General features: G+C 50.9%; 2 pseudogenes; one reads left to right on the top strand and one right to left on the bottom strand.

The window, feature by feature from the left end:
• The window catches only part of LOC142456021 (gamma-aminobutyric acid receptor-associated protein-like 2 pseudogene), a 47123-nt pseudogene extending 41144 nt beyond the window's left edge, over nucleotides 1-5979 (bottom strand).
• Nucleotides 5980-11907: 5928 nt separating this feature from the next.
• On the top strand, nucleotides 11908-12283 carry LOC142456020 (large ribosomal subunit protein eL28 pseudogene; annotated as a pseudogene).
• The last annotated feature ends 2718 nt before the right edge of the window (nucleotides 12284-15001 follow it).

Here is a 15001-nt window from a genome sequence, read left to right as displayed (position 1 = left end):
GAGACTCTTGTGAAAGGGTCGTTCGACCCCCAAAGAGGTCTTGACCCCCACATTGAGAACCGCTGCCCCGCAGGAAGGTCTTCCATCTGCAGAAGACAGGATATGAGGCAAGGGAGTACAATCCCAGCCAGGCCTTTGACGTCTGCGTTTCCAGTAAGGGTTTTGGGAGTGACCTGAAATTGTCATCATAATAAAAGATAATGTCATTTTCCCACAAGCTATTTAAAGCCCCACTTGTTTGGCCCATGCGCCCTGGTGGTATAGGTTATGCACTGAGCTGTTAACCGAAAGGTCAGCAGTTCGAAACCACCAGCCTGCTCCATGAGAGAAAGTTGAGGTTTTCTACTCCCGTAAAGTTGCAGTCTCAGAACCCCTGGGGGCAGTTCTACCTCGTCCTTACAGGCCGCTAGGGATTGGCACTGACTTGATGGCAGGGAGATTGGTTTTGGTTTTGGAATACCCTTTGCCCTCTGGGAGAAAAAGTAGGCTTTCTACTCCCTGATGGAGTTCTAGTCTCACAAACTTCCAGGGGCAGGTCTACCCTGCCCTATAGGACCACCGTGAGTCGACATGGACTCAATGGCAGTGACGTTTTTGAGGCATAACTAAATCCTGTATGGATTTATCTAACCCTTATGGAACCTTTCTGGTGTCTACGTGAGGGGTGAAGAAACTGAGGCACAGAGGGCCCAGGCATCAGATCCATGGTCACAGAGCCAAGAAGTGGTGGAGCTGGGATTTGAACCTAAGCAGGCAGGGTTAGGAGCCACCATTCTAGGGGCCCCTTCTCTGGGGGGGACCCCATAAGGTCTGCAAACATACGGCTCTCATTACCCCCCCTCCCACCTGGGCTGCATATCGCAGGCCCCTCGTGCTGTTCTTCCCAGGGTGTTGTTTGTGAAGGGAGAACTGGACTTCCACTGAAAAGCATTTTCTTTCCTTAAGAAACACCGTGCTCTCAAAGGGAGCCCCGCACCATTGATTACGGGGCTCATAGGAGGTATTTGTGTGGGAAACCGCACCTCCTGCTAATGCTCTGCCTGGCCAGTGTGGAGAGCACTGACAAAGGGAACTCAAATGACCTTGAGTTTCCCCTGCTGCTCTGCGGTGGGTGGGTGGGTGGGGAGTGCTATTCGGGCATAACATAAATTCTCAGGGCAGGCGTCTCCAGCTATTGACTCTGGGAGGGATCTTGCGTCACATGCATATAACAGGTGCCCAATAGAAGTGGATGGAAGCCAGCGTCCTGCATTAGACTCCTAGCCGACACATTCCAGTCATGCGGCCTGGGATGAGGGACTTAGGACTCTAGGTCACAATTTCCTTGTCTGAAAAGTAGAGCTAAAAATAAATTAAAAACCCAAACCCATGGGCACTAAGTTGAGTTGAACTCACAGCAACCCCACAGAGGGCTTCTGAGGCTGTCAGTGTTTACAGGAGCAGACAGCCTCATCTTTCTGCTGCGGAGTGGCTGGTGGGTTTGAACATCTGACCTTGTAGGCAGCAGTCCAACACTTACCTGACAGTGCCACCAGGGCTCCTTGGAGCTAATGGTAGTGCCCGTTACAGTTCTTAGGGCGCTCTGGTGGCACAGTGGTGGACTGCTAACTGAAAGGTCAGCAGTTCTCGCCTGCTCTGAGGGAGAAAGATATTGATAGTCTGTGGCCCTGAAGATGGACAGCCTTGGAAATCCTAGGGGGCAAGTCTGCTCCATCCTATAGGGTGGCCATGAGCTGGGACTGAGCAGCTGGCAGTGGGCTTGCGCACGGCCTTGGGTTATACTTGTATAGCGTGCCCCTCCTGGCTGGCTCACTCAGAGAATCACTTCAGTTCATCGATGTTCAGCCCATAGAATGCCCTCAACGAAAGACTAACTTCTGCCTGAGCTGGTTTTCAGAGGGAAAGCAAGTAGGAACTTTGGCCGGGATGGAGCCACGCCACAGACTTCTCTCCCCTCCCTTTCCTGCTGATTGTCCGAACCTGAGCAGCATGGACTGTTTCCAGATAGTTGCGCTCGGTCTCGCAGGAACAGGCAAATCAATACACCGAAATGCAGAGCTGGCAGGTGCCTTTAGACAAGATCTAATTCCACTCCCTCCCTTCTAGCTGTGGACAGTGCAACCCAGGGGGCGGACGGTCTTCCTTCGAGTCTGGGAGCAAGTCCCTGTCAGACCTAGGACTTAAGCCCCTCTAGATGGGAGGCTCGGGTCATTACTGGAAACCAGCAGCCCCATCCCATCCCATCTTCTCCCCTACAGGGAGAAGACAAGACTTTCCATTCCTGTAAGAAGTGTCAGTGTCAGAAACCCACAGGGGCAGTTCTGCCCTGTCCTATGGGGTCACCATGAGTCAGAATCAACTTGATGGCAGTGAGTTTTAGGGTTTATATGGGAAGCAGGGGGAGCAGGGGTGACTCAATGGTAGAAGGTCTATCTACCTCCATGTGGGCGGCCCAGGTTCAATTCCCAGCCGTGGTCCCTCAAGTGTAGCCACCACCTGTCTGTCCACTGGGGCTTGAAGGTTGCTTTGATGCTGCTGTGCTTGGTTTCAGACCCAGACTCGGAAGGAAGGCCTGGTGGTCTGCTTCTGAAAACCAGCCACTGAAAAGCCTATGGTTCACGAGGGTGTGATCGCAGGCAAGCACGGGGCATGCTGGGTGTTGTCTTGTTCTGTTTTGTGTGGGGTCTGTGAGTCAAGGACGACTCCGCAGCTGGAAGCACCAGCCAGATGGAGGGACCACACTCCTCCCGACGGGGTTCTCCATTGGCAGCTATGAGATGATCCTAAGTTTGAAGATCAGAGACTCAGAGACACTGCCGCTCAGAAAGCAAACACAACGGAACTAGCACGGTTGACCCTGAGAGGCTAAGGTCCGCATCCACCACCAGGGAGTCAGCAGTTTCGTCACCAGACCACTTCTTTCTCGGTGTGACTGACTGACTGGGGGTGCTTTCAGAGAGGAGGTGCTCATGTGCTTTTCTGTCCCAGCCCTTGATGGCTGGGCACCCGTGCCGGATGCAGTTCCCAGATCCCTAGAATCGCAGTGATGACCTTGAAGAAATCAGAGACCCCCTTCTGCCTAGTTCACGGCCAGAGAAACTGACACCCAGAGAACCACTCTTTGCCTCTTTGCTAGTTAGTGGCACGAGGCAAAGACAAGGGTTTCTACTCCCCCAAAGTGTTGCAGTCTCCCCCCTGCTGGCTCCCCCCAGTCTTTAGGGTCACTGTGAGTTGGAGTGGACTCAATGCCAGTGAGTTTGGTTTTGTGGGTAGTTAGTGATAGATTGACCAAAAGTCTGATGGCGTAGCGGTTAGGTGTTGGGCTGCTAACCTTAAGGTCAGCAGTGTGAAACCACTAGCCCTCCTCGGTGACAGGATGGAAGTGTAGATTTAAAACTAGGCCCCAGAATGGGCAACTTCTTGCCCAGGAATCTAACTGCAAGGGCCTTTGGGGAAGCCTTCCCCTACCAGTTTTCTAGCCAATCCCCAAACCAAACTCACTGCCATCAAATGCACTCTAACTCGTAGCACCTGCCCCTGTGGGTTTCTGAGACTAACTCTCTATGGGAGTAGAAAGCCTAGTCTTCCTCCCTTGGAGCAGCTGCTAGTTTCAAACAGTTGACCTTGCAGATTACAGCCCAACTCATAACCACTATTGATTGCCAGGGGTCCCGGCTCTCCAGCAGCATTTTTAAAAATTCAAGATAATCCCCCTGCTCTACTGCTTACATACATGGACCCTGGAGACACAGGAAAGAAACTTGGGCACTCATCCAGATTTAGGTAGGTTTGCACCCCGGTGGTGCAAACAGGTCATCACTGGACCAGTAGGTGGAGGGTTCAACCCACCAAAAGGTACCTTGAAAATAAAGCCTGCCGGTCTGCTCTTGAAAGGTCACAACCTTGAAAGCCCACTGGAGCAATTCTACTCTGCATACAGGGGTCACCATGAATGGAATCAACTTGATGGGAACCCACAAGGCCACATGGGATATCAGAGCACCAAGAGGAGAGACCAAGGGCTTTGGAAGAAGGTAGAGCTACATAGTGTAGTCCTCCACTGCTAGGCCAGCACCCATGCTCCAAGCGTTAGGTAGAGGGTCTAGCTCAGCACCACACAAAGTGGGAGTCCGTGCTCGCTGTCCATTGGTGAACCCTTTCTTGTGGGTTCTGAGTACATACAGAGAGCTGAGATTAAGCATTTAGGAGATGTTATAGTAACAGACAGAACAATCTTACACTTGATAAGACCATTATTAGTAATAATAAAGTGAAATTATGTTTTGCTTATATGTATGCTTCACTTTTGTAGTAACCTATTTTAATTGTATTTCTCAAAAGGTTTGGTCTGCAATTGATTGACAATAATCAGAATGATGGTAATAAAATTACTGGCCCTTCACCACACAGGGTATTTGAGGAGCTCTACTGCCTGGTGTCCTCCTTAGAGAGTCTGCTGTGCTGGGTCAGGGAATTAGCTTACAAGTCTCCGAAGAGGTTACCATGTGCTGTAAAGTTTGGTGGTTCGAACATACCCGGAACTTCTTTGTAAGACAGACCTGGCTATCTGCTTCCGAAAGGTTGCTGCCTAGAAAGTCCTGTGGAACATTTTTACTCTGTAACACACGAAGTCACCACGAGTCAAAACCCACTGATGACCACAGGTTGTTTGGCTTTTCCAGTCTCCAGCCCAGCAGGGTCAGCCTCACCTGGGCCCTTGTTAGAAATGTAGACTAGCTGAGAGTTCCTGAATTAATCAACTCTGGGGGCGGCCCAGCAATCTGAATGGGTCTATTCATGTGTTTACATTTAGTGATTATTCTGATGCACACTCAAGCTTGAGAGCCAACACTGTAGGCTTAGTCCTTCAAGGTCAGAGTCTAGTTCACCTCTCAGCTTTGCTTAGTCTGCAGTGAACTCTCTACACTAAGTCCTTGAAGATCGGGGTCTCTGTCCTTCCACGTGTTCCTTTCACTTCTGTATCCCAGCACCCACTGTGCCCACAGCATGAAGGAGAGCTCAGCCCATGAATGAATGAATGAATGAATGAGCATTGATTAAGGAAAAAATAATGTATAGGATTTCTCATCAGAGAGCAAAGAGAAGAAAGAAAAAAGCTGTCGTCTCTCCTTTTTTCCTTTCCAAGGGAACCTTTCTTGTTAATCATTTACCTTAAGTTTCAGAAAGAGGGACAGATTAGCTCATCCAACATGATTGGCAGTTGGCAACAATCTAGTGAAGCAAGGGCTCTGATTGCTAAAGATTTAATCTGGATCCTTTTAATCCTTAGCCGCCTACGCTTCAAACAATCCAGAACCAATGTGTCATCCCCCTCTCTGTCACCTTAATACCTCACTTCAATGTGGAAATATCTTCATTAAATATGGTTCCCAGAAGAATAAGTTCCCCAGGGCCTAGACTAGAGCCATGAGCACAATGCAAAAAAAGAAAAACTCAAAATAAACTCTGATAATTTACTAATCTAAGGAACAGATCCTTCCAAAATATTAAGAAATAAATGGTTACAATTGCACTAATCAGTCTATGTCTGTATAGTCACTGAAAACAGCCAGCTATTTACAAGATCCACAAACATGAGTGGGGCACCAAGCCCAGAGCTGGCCCTCAGAAGCCAAAAACGTGTTCTCTCCACTGTGGGCCACATATGAAAATCCATCTTCATCTTCTTCCTTCTCATAAAGCTGTCCCATGGGAAGGCTGGACTGTGGCCCTGTCCTTTCCACAAAGAGGAAGATGGCCCTTTTGGAAGGAAGCTGGATCCTGTTCCTGATGGTCCACATGAACTGAGCCACAGGGAAGTTGGAAGGAACCAGGCCCTTCTGTTTGTCAGTGTCAACAATCTGAGGGCCAGAGACTTTTCCACCATCACTGGGACCGGTCAGAGTCTTTTGAGCCGATTTCTGCGGATTCTACACATCTGTGTTCCAACAAGGGGTCCTCCTTGAACATCCACTTCATGGGTGCAGTGAAGAGTAGGCAGAGGTGGCTCTGGGAGCTGAGAAGTTCAAACGCTATCTTCTCTACTGGTGCATCCTTCTTCTGGTGGATGGTGTGTCATTTTGGGAGGGCACGGGAGGAATTGGGTAGGGGGAGGGTCCAGGCTACAGGAGAATATGTTTAGGCTTAGGTTCTAAATGTTCACCTATGAAGGTCCAGAGCAATGCGGGGAGCTGAATCTGGAGTCTAGAGTGTTCATCTCAGCATTGCTTAGTCCAGAGCAGCGGTTCTCAACCTGTGGGTCGCAACCCCTTTGGGGGTCGAACGACCCTTTCACAGGGGTCACCGGATTCATCACTGTAGCCAAACGTCAATGATGAAGCAGCAATGAAAATAATTTTGTGGTTGGGGGTTCACCACAACACGAGGAACTGTATTAAAGGGTTGTGGCATTAGGAAGTGGCATTCAGGTTGCGAACCACTGCCCTAGATTAAGTCCTTGAAGAGCAGGGTCTGTACACCTTTCAGCAGTGCTCAGAGCCTCCTGATAAGCAAAGATGTGCATTTACAAATAGGTGAGCATGCAGAAGTACAGCCCAAACAGACCCTCCTACAGCCTGGACAGTCCCCTACCCAGTCCCTCTTGTGTCCTCCTCAGATAGATGTGCCATCTAACAGAAGAAGGATGTACCCAGCGAGAAGACAGCTTTTCTCTTCCTTCTCTTTGCTCCCAGATGAGAAATTCTATAGCTTATTTTTCCCTTATTCATTGTTCACTCATTCATTCATTCATTCATTCATTCATCCATCATGGGTTCAACCAATGTCTTTGAGCTCCTCTGAATGCCAGGGGCAGTGTGGGTGCCGGGATACAGAGTTGAAGACTCCAGGGCAAGGACAGAACATAAGCCAGGGGCAACTGCACAGTAGGACTCCTGCCTCCCATAGGAGTCTGGGCAAGTCGCACTCTGCTTTGGACCCCACTTTTCTATCTGTCAAGTGGGTGAGGTTTGGGCTGATGAACTGTTAGAGCCCTTCCAGCTCTAATAGGATCCCCAGTGTCATAGTGGTTATACTGGGCTGCTAAGCACAGGGTCAGCTGTTCAAAACCACCAACAGATGAAACTTTCTACTCCCATAAAGAGTGACGGTCTTGGACACCTCAGGGACAGTTCCACCCTGTCCTGTAGAGTTGCTATGAGTCGGAATCGACTTGAAGGCAGTGAGTGAGTGAGCCCAGGTCTAATGGCCTAGACAGCTGAAGGAGGGCTAGTGGGCTAAGGCGCAGTGCCAGAACCCGTAGGCACGCGCTGCCACCCAAGCATTAGATGGATGAGTGGACGCACCGGCCACTCACTGCCATCAAGCCAATTCTGACTCGTAGTGACCGTATAAGACAGAGTCGAACTGCCCTGTGGGTTTCTGAGACTGTAACTCTTTATGGGAGCAGAAAGCCTTGTCTTTACTCCTTGGAGCAGCTGGTGGCTTTCAACTACTGACCTTGAAGTTAGCAGCTCAGCTGGTAATGCACTGTGCCATCTTGGTCTGGCCTGGGATCCTTTCTTGATATATAATTACTTCTTGATGTAAAGCTCTTTCTTACACATACCCAAAACAAAACAAAACACATGCAAAGGTATAGATGGACTTACAGGTGCGTGTGAAACTAGAGCGATGGGGATACATTAAGTCCTGGGTTCTGGTCCCCAGCCTCACAGGCAGATCAACCAGGACATCTCAGCAGCCCATGAACCGCACACAGGCAAGGCCCCAGGATGAGCTCTCGGGTGTCACTTTGTTGGGTGAGAACCCCCTGAGCAGTTTCATCTTGAACGCCCTCCTCTGTGATCACCCAGGTCGCACCAGCTATGGGGTATCTCCTCTGGGCTGTCTTCTAGGTCCCAGTGGTTTCCCACTCCTGTGTTTTCACAAAATAAGCCTTCCTCCAACCCTGATGCCTCATTCATCTTTGCATAAATTGACTTCTCTGATGATTTGCTCAGCATACACATTGAACAAGTATGGTGAGGGCTTCAACCCAAACGCACACCTTTCCTGATTGTAAGTGATGCAGTCTTCCCTTCCCTTGTTCTGTTCACACAACTGCCTCTTGATCCATGGGCAAGTTCCTCATGAGCACCATGAAGCATTCCGGAATTCCCATTCTTCTCAAGGTTATCCACAGTTCATTATGGTCCACCCAGTCGGATGCCTTTGCATTGTCAATGACACTTGTAAATATCTCTGTGGTTATTGTCGGTCAGTGTGTCTTACTGTGGCGAATGTGTGCTGCTGGAATGCTGGAAGCTAGGCCACTGGTATTTCACATGCCAGCAGGGTCACTCAAAGTGAACAGGTTTCAGAGGAGCTTCCAGACTAAGAACAGACAATGAAGAAGAACCCAGCTCCCAATTTTCGGGGAAGCAGCCACTGACAACCATATGCATAGCTTCAAAACGTGGCCTTGGTACCCCAATTTCACACACAGGCTGAGTGTGCCCCTCCCTGGGCTGGCTTGAAAAGGCACAGTAACCCACGTTCAAACTCACTCTGTCCAAGGGCAGAGATGTTTTCATGACTGGTTCCTGGTCAGAATGATTTCCTAAAATCACTGCCATAGAGCTGATGATGGTCCATAGCTGCCCTTATAGGACAGGGTAGAACTGCCCCTGAGTTTCTTGGACCGCCACTCTTTATGGGAGTAGAAAGCCAGGTTTTTCTCTCATGGAGAGGCTGGTGGTTTCGAACTTCTGACTTTGCAGTTAGCACCCAGTGAATACCCTATATATGACGCCAGGGCGTCAAACTGGAGTGGGGCCTCCCATTTAAGTCAGAACCTTCTTAAACCAATGCTTAGCATGTAAGCGCTAAATCAATACTGAACCAAAGCTGGGAAAAGGACTCAGGAAGAAAACGGATAAAAAAAGTCTTCTGGACACAGCTGGGAGGAGCGTCTTCTTAGTGTCTCTTATTTAATGGTTTTCCTTATAACGTATTTGTGGATTTCTTCTTAGTAGTATGGCTAATTCTCAAAACAAGCATTTAAGAACACCCATCCGAGCGGAAATTCCAGGAGTCCCTGAGTGGAGCAAATAATTAAACACTAGAGTTGAGTTACTAACCCCAAATTAGTAAGTGGTTCTTCGGAAGAAAGGCCTAGCATTCTGCTTTACAGAGAGCTGTGCTGACACACACAGGGTCTCCGAGAGTGGGAACCCACTAGACCACAGATGCTTTGATTGTGGCTGGTGGGAGTTGCCATTCAGTGGAGGAGGTGGACTTGCCTGGGGTACCTGAGAAGAGTCCAGTCTAGGGGGAGAACATGGCTACTGTCTGAGGCTCAGACTTAGGGTACTATCTGATGCCTCTCACTCACAGCTCCCCCCCACCCCATTTGTCCATGAAGAGGTGTGTCTCCTGTATTGTTATGATACTCCACAGGCTTCAGCGGTGTTTCTAGACTAAGGTAGACTAGGAAGAAAGGCCTGGCAACTTGCCTTCAAAAACCAACCCGTGAAAACTCCACGGATCACAACAGTTCAACCTGTAACCACCAAGGGAATGACACAGGATCCAGTAGGACTTCATTCCATTGCACAGGGCTCACCAGGAAAATGGGGGTTGGGGGCAGGGCGGGAATGACTGGACATCAGCTAACAACAACAACACAACAACTTGATGCCCAGGGGCAAGGACCCCACTGTTGAAGAGCATGTGAGCTGGGAGAGTTCCTGGACCTTCTTTGTCAACAGTCTATCCTGTCGCAGAAGATTGAGAAAAAGAGAAATAATTATTATTCATTTTGAAGACTACTTGTGGGAGTTACAGTAATCCTTTGTCAATTTGAGAGGATTAAGAGTGAAGGGGTGGAGTCTAGTCTGTCAATCAGGTCATAGCCAATGAGGCCTCAGTGTGGGCATGTCCTTCTCCTGAGGATTCTGGGAAACTCTTGTATTCCCTCCCTGGAGGCAGGAGACTCTCTCTCTCTCTCTCTCTCTCTCTCTCTCTCTCTCTCTCTCTCTCTCTCTCTCTCTCTCTCTCTCTCTCTCTCTCTCTCTCTCTCTCTCTCTCCTGACTCCCTGGGAGACATTGCAGCTGACAAGACACGTGAAATTACACTAGTGCCCTGAGCTGGAAGAACCATATGGAGACCCCTGCCAGAGCTGAGATGCTTACAATGCCACGGGATCCACAAGACTTCCCCACACCCTGGCCTGTGATCTTCCTGCATTCAGTGTCATTGCATGTGTTTCATGAGTCTGAAGAGGGCTTTATAGATTGGTATCGAACATATGGGCTAATAGCAGACTTATGGACTTGATCTGGACTGGGCTGGGCTGTTTTCTTATACACATATGTGTGTCTGTGGATTTGTTTCTCTAGTCTACCAGAACTGACACACTATTTTGTTGTGTCCTGGGAGAAGACCAACAAAACAGAACATGTTTCCATCCAACATTTGTACCATAGCCACGGTGCTGTGTCGTTCTGCACAGGGACCGGTCTTCTCCTTTCCTCTGGTCTGGTCGTGGTACCGCCACAGTCTCCAATCGCTGCTCCCTCAACTTCTTAGCCAAGGGCCCGGAAACTGCTGTCTGTGGATCTCATATAGATTTTTTTTTCTTTTCAAAGTTTCTGTTATATTTAACTTAAAAAAACTTTTTTTTGGCGTGAATTAGGTGAAGATTTACAGAGTTGATGTTATGTCACTGTTGACAGCTCATACACATTTTGTTTAAAACTTTTAAGGTACAAATGAGATTCCTGATATCTCAAAGATCACGCCAGAAGGGCCTTTACTAAGTCTGAAACAAGAAAAGGGAAAACCAAGAATGCGGCCGGCCATCGGCATTGTAATGGCACCGAAGGATTTACAGGGAATTGGAAGCTTAAATAGCACATTGCAGGGGGGTTGGGGGACACAAAGGAAACTGTTAAACTGTTAAAGACGCCTGATTGGTGGGAGATACCTACATCACAGTAGCAGGCTGGGCTACAGAAATTGGAACTGGTCCCTGAGAGCATCCCATTGGCTCTTGGGTCAGGTGACCTCCTGGATGATGAAGTGAAGCTTGGACACTTGGAATGAGGGGCCTAGAGCGTATAAGTGTCAGAGCTAGGATCTGAACTTGAGCTCCCCCCGCCCCTCTGATCCCAGAGCCAAGACTCAGCCCAGATTTCTACTGAGCGCTCACATGCTCCCCCTTCTCCCTGCCCTATCACGCAGACCTTCAAGTGCTGTGCAGAGAGTGGGGGGTCCCCCTGGCAGCCAGGCCTCCCCTGGATCAGCAGCTTCTTTTGTTCCATACATAGAGTAGGTGGGCGGCATCCCGCCTGGCAGGGTGGGCAGGGGCCACTTAGCAGAGTAATTGATCTCTAGAGTAGGTGGGCGGCACCCCGCCTGGCAGGGTGGGCAGGGGCCACATAGCAGAGTAATTGATCTCCAGTGAAGGACTTCCATCACCCCACGGGCTTTCTGTCATCTCCATGCTGGAGCCGGCCCCAGCGTGGGCTGAGAACTTGGTGTTTCTGAGGCCGGTTCTCCTCGGAGCGCACCTGCCTGAGTCTGCAGCGTGGCCTCCTGCCTCCTTGCTGGCAGTTCTACTCAGAAGCTGCTTCTACCTCTCAGGAAAAGACAGAGTGGAGGCCTGGCTGCTTGGCTGGGAGGACCTGCCCTCACCTCACATCCTGTCCTACAGGTCAAAGAAAAAACCTAGCAGGGCCATACAGGCACCTGCTCCCTTTCCCTCACATTTCCTCCCACCCAGGGGCTAATGCACAGTGAGAGGTTTCTCGAGTGGCTGATACTTCAGTTCTTGGCTTCACGAGAAAGAATTTACACCCAAACCCGGTTTGTAATCCAAGTGAGTTTTTAGGAAGGATGGGAGAAGTTTCAGCTTTTACAGTCTCAAAAGAGTCCATGCTGCTCTTCCCGTCTCTGCCACCGCCATGTCTGCGCATCTGGGTGGTCCCGGGGAACCGCTCCAGTAACCTGATCACGAGGAACAAGCAGACAGACAGCACCGAGCCCAATACTCTGAAAGTCCGCCACTCTCTCCACTGCAAAGGAAAGGTACACTGCAAGACGGTGGGCGTGGAGCCTGCTGCGGACGGCAAGGGGGTTGTGGTGATCCTGAAGCAGAGGTCAGGCCAGTGGAAGGCGGCCACCTCCTACATGCGGACCACCATAAACAAGAACGCCCGGGCAGCATCTAAGTACTGCCGACCAGCGCCTGGCCGCCATCCTCCGAGCCAGTACCAGCCTCCGTAGCCAGAAGGCCTGACAGTGAAGAAGAGGAGGACTCGCCCCACCAAGGGCCCCTGAGCACCCCTCGCCCAGAGCAATAAAGAGAACTACACGAAAGAAGAGCACTTGCTATGTCAGGGCAGTATGCCACGCCTCGGGGAAGCCGCCCGGGGGCTCACAACTGAACACGGGCAACCTGTGGGGCTGCGTGCCCACACGTGGTGAACTGAGGCCAGACAGACTGTGGCACAGGCGAGTGGTCACAGGAACAGGGTGAAAGAGAGGAGAGAATCATTTCCAACCTGTCACTGACCAGGAGGCAGGGGTCCAAAAGAGACCACCTTCCCGCCGCCGGGTAGGTGTGGTTGAAGGTATTGGTTGATCCCATTGGCTGAATAGCGCCCACCTGGGCTTAGTTGGTGCCACCCAGATATAACGCCCACCTGGCGTGGTTGTGGGGGGTGGGAGTGCGGCTGAATTGGAGCATGACCAGTTTGGGGGCTTCATAAGTGGCTACTGCTCCCCTGATTCCTTCCCAACCCCCTCTAGGGGCCTGTATAGGCATGGGAGGGACAAACCACCTCCCTGTCTGGCTACCTAACTACATCAGAGCCCCCAATTCCCCTCCCCTTCCATCTCCCCAAGAATATCCTTCCTGCCCTTCAAGGCTCAGAGCAGAGGCCACCCCCTTTGTGACATTCTTCGAGTCCCCAATGTACAGGGTCCATGCCTTCTTCTGGAAGTCTGTCTCCTTCAGCTTGGGCCATTGCACACTTAGTAAGTGCTTCGTAAATGGCAGCTCTTAGTCCTACAAACCCCCCAGAGGTGTATGCTAACAAGAACTTTCAAGCAATGCTTGCCCGGATGGTGCTCCCCCAGCAGGTGGCTGCTGCTCTGGGTGGTGCTGAGAGCCCACCAGTGGTCCCTGTGACTGAGGACAACTGCCCCATAGGGTCCTCCGGGCCGCAGTCTGTAGGAGAGCAGGTGACTGCGGAGCAACCAGTGGCTGAGATTCCGGTTCCTTAGGGCCTGATCCCTGAACCAGACGCGCCATCCCTGCGCTCTCTCGCAGCTCAGGTGCACAGATGGACACTCCGGGGCACTTCCACAGAGGCCAGGGACTCTCCTGTGAGCGCGTTGTTTCCTGAAGGGGTGATTAATTGGTGCCAGTAATTGGTTTGGGCTGCTGCATGGAGGAGGCCACAGCCTCTGGGAATGGCATGATTCTGGTGTGGGGATGCTTGAGGCCGGAGCTGGGAGAGACGTGTGAGCCCCCAGTCATGGGTGCATGCATGAGAGTAGTTCTATTCCACCCTATAGGGGCTGTTAATTCCTCAGGTGGGAAATACCTTGAATCTTGGTTTCGCATGAGAAAGAAATTCACACCGAAGCCTGGTTTGTGATCCAAATGAGTTTTGGTAAAAGATGAAGTAGTAATCTGAACACGGTTTTATAGTAATCAGAACATGGGACCTGCACCCCCACACACGTGGTGATGGAGAGAAAGAGAGGGAGGGAGGGAGAGAGAGAGAGAGAGAGAGAGAGAGAGAGAGAGAGAGAGAGAGAGAGAGAACGGGAACAACACAGCTGAGCGGAAGGCAGAAAAGAAACCAGTAAAAGGAGAGCGGTGGCCTCCAAGTTCCAGCTTTTAGGACCTTCTGCTGGGAGGCGTGGTCGATGATACTGGTCCACCCCACTGACTGACTTAAGCCCACCTGGCCTAGTTGGACCAATCCAGGTGTATTGGCCACCTAGGTGAACCATGCCACCTCCCCTTCTATCCCTCCCTAACCCCCACCCCTTACCCCCCGCTTGAGGCCTGTATTGGCTCATGCCCAGTGGACACCCTGGTCCCTGTTCTGCTACCTAGCAGGTTGACTCTAGGCCCTGGTGCCACTGTGGGCTAGGCACGGAGCTGCAGACCTTACGTTCTCATGAAGATTGACAGCCTTGGAATCAACTCGATGCCAGTCAACCAAAACAAGCAAGCTCACTGCCATCAAGTGGTGTCTGGCTATAGAGACCCCATAGAGCACCGTAGAACTTCCCCTGTGGGTTCCCGAGAGCGTACAGACATCTTTGGGGTGGAAATCTCCTCTTTCTCCTGTGGAGCAGCTGAGGCTTCAAACTGCTGACTCAACATGTAACCCACCATGCCACCCGGGGGCATGATGAGGGGGGAGTTGTGCAGCCCTGGCAGCACGGCGGTTAGGCACTGGACCACTAACTACAAGGCCAGTGGTTCAATCCCACCAGGCGCCCCCTGGGGAGAAAGACGAGTGTGACCTGTGGTCCTGCAGAGGAGCGCCAGGTCTTGCTGCCAGCTCCAGATCACTGTCCACAGGGACGAGTCTGTTAGGTAGCAAGATAGGGGGTTGTTTTTCTCCATGCCTAGGGGACCCCTACAGGAAGTTGGAAGCCGATAAAGGCTAAAGGGCATGTGCCAATTCAGGCCTTTGATCCAGGAAGGTAGTACACCTGGGTGGACCCCAAACTAGGCCAGGTGGGCTTAATTCAGCCAATGAGGTCAACCACACCTCCCAGCTGAAAGGCCCCAAAAGGTCAGAACCAGAAGACCAGCCTCTCTCCCACCTGCACTCTGCTGCGGCTTGATCTTTCTGTAGCCAGTCTCTCTCTCTCTCTCTCTCTCTCTCTCTCTCTCTCTCTCTCTCTCTCTCTCTCTCTCTCTCTCTCTCTCTCTCTCTCTCTCGTTGCCACGTGTGGCAGGGTGCAGTCCCATGTTCAGTGACTGTAAAACCGGAAACTTCTTCCATGCTTTATAAAAAAATCCCTTAG

Source organism: Tenrec ecaudatus, chromosome 9, assembly GCF_050624435.1.
Source record: "Tenrec ecaudatus isolate mTenEca1 chromosome 9, mTenEca1.hap1, whole genome shotgun sequence".
Lineage (NCBI taxonomy): Eukaryota > Metazoa > Chordata > Mammalia > Afrosoricida > Tenrecidae > Tenrec > Tenrec ecaudatus.
The sequence above is the reverse complement of the archived record's forward strand: the minus strand, read 5'-3'. Positions and strand labels throughout refer to the sequence as shown.